The sequence below is a fragment of the Bombina bombina genome, chromosome 7 (genome assembly GCF_027579735.1).
Source record: "Bombina bombina isolate aBomBom1 chromosome 7, aBomBom1.pri, whole genome shotgun sequence".
NCBI lineage: Eukaryota > Metazoa > Chordata > Amphibia > Anura > Bombinatoridae > Bombina > Bombina bombina.
Window position 1 is genome coordinate 387,366,685 of NC_069505.1, and position 6,078 is coordinate 387,372,762.

Sequence of the window (6,078 nt, forward strand, 5' to 3'; positions counted from 1 at the left end):
GCAGAACACATTTTATTTAGAAAACAGTTATAAATTATCATATGTGTGCCAAACTTAATCTAAATAAAATGTGCTGCATAATAAATATTTTAAGATTGAAAAGGGGGCAAAATAAATTATGGAAATACATTTTATTTTTTGTGTTTTATTAAGCATTAGTAAACGTGTTATGGAGAATTCTAGTTTGTGCTCTATTTCCCTTTAATATATATTTCAGTTGTTTGTCTGCACCTAAAGACCTCAGAGGGGACTGTACTATTATGCAATTATATAGAGTAATGTAATGCTACCACATATTGGGCCAGATTACAAGTGGTGCGTTAAATATTTATTTTGTTCGCTCGTAAACACAGCTGAAAGTAAACTTTTAACATGGGCAGGTTAGCGCTTGTATTACATGTTGAAAGTAAATCATTTGAACATGAGTAAAACCTGATGCATGCTAACTTCAGGACTTTGAATATTATGATCCCCTTAACTTCTTCTCCATATAGTTTTCAATAGAGCGCGCTTTTAAAAAAATACTTATTGTTTGCGCACTAACCCAACACTGTGTAAGACCTACAGCGTTATAGCTGAAGTAAGTTAAAGCACCTTTTCATATACCATATACCTTTTAACCCTTATAAAAAAAAATTGTAGTAATATTTCAATTAATCATTTTATTAGGTAGTGTATATATGGGTGTAACACTTTATTTTAATGTACTTATGTTGTATTTGGTGCACATTTTTTTTAAAAACCCTAACAGTTTGCGCTAGGGGGGGCGATTGACTAATGTGCGGGCGGACATGATCCGCTGTAGCAGATCATGTCCGCCGCACATCAATAAATGCTGACAACATACGCTGTCAGCATTTATCATTGCACAAGCATTTATAGTGAAATGCTTGTGCAATGCCACCCCCTGCACATTCGCGGCCGCTAGCAGGGGGTGTCAATCATCCCGATCATATCCAATTGGGCTGATTGCTGTCTGCCACCTCAGAGGTGGCAGATGAGTTAAGGAGCAGCGGTCATAAGACCACTGCTTCTTAACTCCTGTTTATAGCGAGCCCAAAGGCTCGCGCGGAAACAGATGCATACAGGTGTTGATAAATCGACCCCTAGAGCTTCACTCGCACAAACTTGACAAATTCAGTGCATTTGCATGCATAGGTGTCTGCTCCCCACCCTGATCCCTGACTATAATAGTCCAGACTGGACTGGAGTCCAGATAAGTCAAAAAGAGAAGTGACCTTTTATTACGATGTGTTTTATTAAAGTGAAAGTAATATTGTTAAACAGAGTTGTCTTATCGGATGACAAAAAAAACCTGCCAGCATAGAGATAGAAGAAATTCAGAAAAAAATATTGACAATGATTCCCTTGAATATATTTTAGTTTCTAATTCAGAATGCGGAGGATTATGGCCTTTTGTTACATAATAAATATTTAGTTTGCAGCTTTTCATAAGGTAAATAGTAAAATTCAGTTTCATTATATATTATCTTATATAATATATTTTAATATATGTTGAAATAATTCCTAAAGGTGCTAAAAGTGACATAGCTAGTATAAAAAGATGAGTCAAAGAAATTATTACTTGCACGGTATGACTTCAATGTAAGTATAATCAATGCAAAGTATCTTCAAGTCAATAAATATGTAAAATCAAGGAATAGTGAATTTTTAGATACCAAAATTAAAATTATGTAGGGGAAACATAAAGGGCAAGATTAAGGGACATATTTATCAATGTGCGAGCGGACATAATATGAGGTAGCGTATCATGTCAGCCACACATCAATAAATGCCGACAACATATGCTGTCGGCATTTGTCATTGCTTCAGCAGTTCTTGTGAACTGCTGGTGCAATGCCGCCCCCTGCAAATTGGCCGCTAGCAGGGGGTGTCAATCAACCCGATCATATTCGATCGGGTTGATTTCTGTCCTCCGCCTCAGACCAGGCGGACAAGTTATGGAGCAGACGGACAAGTTATGGAGCAACGGAGCTTGATATATATGCCCCTAAGAGTGGAGCACAATTTTGCACTCCTGTGAGCGTGTTATCTGCACTCAATTTTTTACTATTGTGCACCCAGTTGTGCACTTATTACAGGTTGGAAGTAACAATTTTGCTCTCTCGTTGTTGCATCCTTGTGCAGAAAAAAAGGCTATGCGAATTTGAGAGCATAGGATCGTATTCCTCCTAGGCTTTAATGGAGCCTTATTTTGAACAAGAACAAAAAAATAACAGCTGTCATGTGTGTTTTCATATATTGGCACTCTTTTAACTTTGCAATGCAATATTTTTATGCAATAGTTTCTATCAGACAGTGTCAATATGAATGTAACTGCACTGTTACATATGTTTTTGATGTGTATCGGGCAACTATTTAGTCGAGTGTAACAGTTAACCAGAGCTATGAAGTCACATTAATCCAAAAAACCTAAATCATGATTGCACTCTTGCGTTCGCATTCACTTTCAATTTGCAAAATTAATGGTCTTATCTGTATGCCCAAAAGGGAGCAAACTTGCACATTAATTCATACGCAAAAAATAGTGTGCCACTTGTAATCTGGCAGAAAATTTGCAGCTAATTTGTAAAGAAAATCTATTCTAAAGACTTTTTATGCAGACTTGCAATAAATGTGCTGCAAACTTTTGAAGCTTGGCAAGTCTAGCAAGAGTTTAGCAATTCCTTTGCAATTTTAACAGAAAAAAAAAGCACAAGCTATACACAATTGTGGCAAACTTGCAGCAAATTTACAAAGCACGTCTATTCTGAAGACTTTCTACGCAGACTTGCAATAAATGTGCTGCAAACTTTTGAAGCTTGGCAAGTCTAGGAAGAATTTAGCAATTCCTTTGCAATTTTAACAGAAAAAAACCCCACATGCTATATACAATTGTGGCAAACTTTCAGCAAATTTACAACGCAAGTCTATTCTGAAGACTTTCTACACAGACTTGCAACAAATGTGCAGCAAACTTTTGAAGCTTGGCAAGTCTAGCAAGAGTTTAGCAATATATTTGCAATTTTTACAGACAAAAAAACAAATGCTATACACAATTGTGGCATACTTGCTGCAAATTTACAAAGCAAGTCAATTCCAGAGACTTTCAATAAAGACTTGCAACAATTGTACAGCAAACTTTTGAAGCTTGGCAAGTCCAGCAAGAGTTTAACAATTCATTTTCAAACTTGCAGCAAAAATACATGCTATCTGGTATAGTCCTCAGATATTTAGGGCATCTTTTGTTTGTTTTTTCTCTCCTGTCTGATCCAATAAAAAATATATATATATATAAAATTAAGATTTCCTTTTGTTAAAAACAATTATATAGTGCACAATAGCGTTATTGCTAGATGACATTCTTTTTACTTGTGCCCCAAGAATGTATCCAGGCGCATAATAACAGGTATTCGACGATACCTTTTTGGGGCGCAAGCAAAAAATTAAAAGTCATGTGGCAATCATTGCGCACTGTATAATTATCTTTCATTTTCGAGAACACAAATTAGCAATATTTGATGAAAGTGCATTGTTTTTGGACCCTTTCTTGGGGCATAATAACAGTATACGATACCTTTTTTTAAAAAGAAAATATATATATATAAATTTTAAAATGGGAAAAGCACAGACTAATTAAAAAAGGTATTGGTTAAAACTAGAATAAAATATACTAACATGAGAAATATCTAGCAACAAGGCTATTCCGAACTTCGACTCCACCAGAAGTGGAATCTCTTGAAGCATCAAGATCTTCATTGTTTTCATTATTACTGAGGACAGTGACATCCACATCTCCATCTTGCAGGGCTATGTTGTGCAAAATGCAGCACACCAAAATGATATCTGATACCTTGCACGGGTCATATTGCAGCACTCCACCGGATCTATCTAGACACCTAAATCTAGTTTTTAATAAACCATAGGTGCGCTCAATGGCTGACCGAGTGCTCCGATGAGCATCATTATATTTTTTCTGAGCGTCGGTTCTTGGATTTGTGAATGGCGTCATGAGCCAGTGCCGACAAGGATATCCACTGTCTCCTAACAAAGAAAAAGATTGTAAATAAATTAGAAAACATTTACAATAAAATAAAAAAAGTCAAAAATAAAATGTGAAATAGACTATCAAATAAAGGAATAATATACATAATTACCTAATAGCCATCCATCAGGCATCTCTGCCGACTCAAACATCCGATAAAGTGCCGACTGTTGAAGAATATAATAGTCATGACATGACCCAGGAAAATTTGAGCGGACACTCATTATTTTGAGCTTTGCATCAGAAACCATTTGTACATTTAAGGAATGGTTATGTTTCCAATTTCTAAACTGCTCTTCTTTGTGTTGCGGAGGTCTCAATTGGATGTGTGTACAATCAATAGCCCCTAAGACATTGGGCATACCAGCAACTTTAAAAAAATTAGTTTTCAAACTTTGCCAACCTTCAGCATTATTAGAGAAATGAATAAATAATTTTAAATGCTTCAAAATAGCTTTGAGCACATGTGTCAGATGCCTTGAAAAAGAAGGTTGACTGAGGCCCACAACTATACTACTGACAGATTGGAAAGACCCCAGTGACGTGCAGTAATAGGAGGCCGGGGAGGCAGCGCCTCCCCTGTCCAATCAGGGAAAAAAAAGATTTCCAATAATATTTATTAAAAAAAAAAAAGTTTTTTATTGTATTTATTTTTTGGGCACCCCCCAAGTGTACCCCCCCACCCCCCATGGCGATTGCTCATTACCCACATCATTTATTTGTGTATTTATTTCTTATTTGTGTACTACAGTACTGCGCTTGCGCTGCCAATTCATTATCCATTGTTGCGCAATTAGGAGGCAGTGAGCCGGTCCGCTGCCCTCCATTAATTGCGCAACATGGATCTACATAACAATAGACTGCTCACTTAGAGCTGCGCCACCTACTGGTGACTCTCTGGGGCCAACTCTTACCCTGACATAAATGGAGCAGGTTACCAGCATAAATAAATGCAATAATGAGAGCAGTCAGTTTGATAGTTTGGTGTTATGCAGATATACTAGAATATTTATAGGACAGTTCAAAGCCCATATCAAATTAAAAAAAAGAAAGTGAAAGTATTTAATTATAAGGATTAAGGACTGTATAAAGTACTGTAAATGTGATCAGAATTTCTGGGAAAGTTATTTAAAAAATTCTGGGAAAGTTATTTAAAAAAATGTGTCTCTCCCCTCCCTCCATTGTGTCTCTCTCCCCCTCCCTCCATTGTGTCTCTCTCCCCCTCCCTCCATTGTGTCTCTCTCCCCCTCCCTCCATTGTGTCTCTCTCCCACTCCCTCCATTGTGTCTCTCTCCCCCTTCCTCCCCTGTGTCTCTCTCCCCCTCCCTCCCCTGTGTCTCTCTTCCCCTCCCTCCCCTGTGTCTCTCCCCCCCTCCCTCCCCTGTGTCTCTCCCCCCTCCCTCCCCTGTGTCTCTCCCCCCTCCCTCCCCTGTGTCTCTCCCTCCCCTGTGTCTCTCCCTCCCCTGTGTCTCTCCCTCCCTTGTGTCTCTCCCTCCCCTGTGTCTCTCCCTCCCCTGTGTCTCTCCCTCCCCTGTGTCTTTCCCTCCCCTGTGTCTCCCCCCCTGTGTCTCTCCCCCTCCCTCCCCTGTTTATCTCCCCCTCCCTCCCCTGTTTCTTTCCCCCTCCCTCCCCTGTTTCTCTCCCCCTCCCCTGTTTCTCTCCCCCTCCCCTGTCTCTCTCTCTCCCACTCCCCTGTCTCTCTCTCTCTCTCCCACTCCCCTGTCCCTCTATCTCTCCAACTCCCCTGTCCCTCTCTCTCCCACTCCCCTGTCCCTCTCTCTCCCCCTCCCCTGTCCCTCTCTCTCCCCCTTCCCTTTCTGTCCCTCTCTCTTCCCTCTCTCTATCTCTCTCTCTCCCCTCTCTCTCTCTCTCTCTCTCCCCTCTGTCTCTCTCTCTCTCTCTCTCTCTCCCCTCTGTCTCTCTCTCTCTCTCCCCTCTCTCTCTCTCTCTCTCTCTCTCTCTCTCTCTCTCTCTCCCCTCTGTCTCTCTCTCTCCCCTCTGTCTCTCTCTCTCCTTTCTCTCTCTCTCTCCCC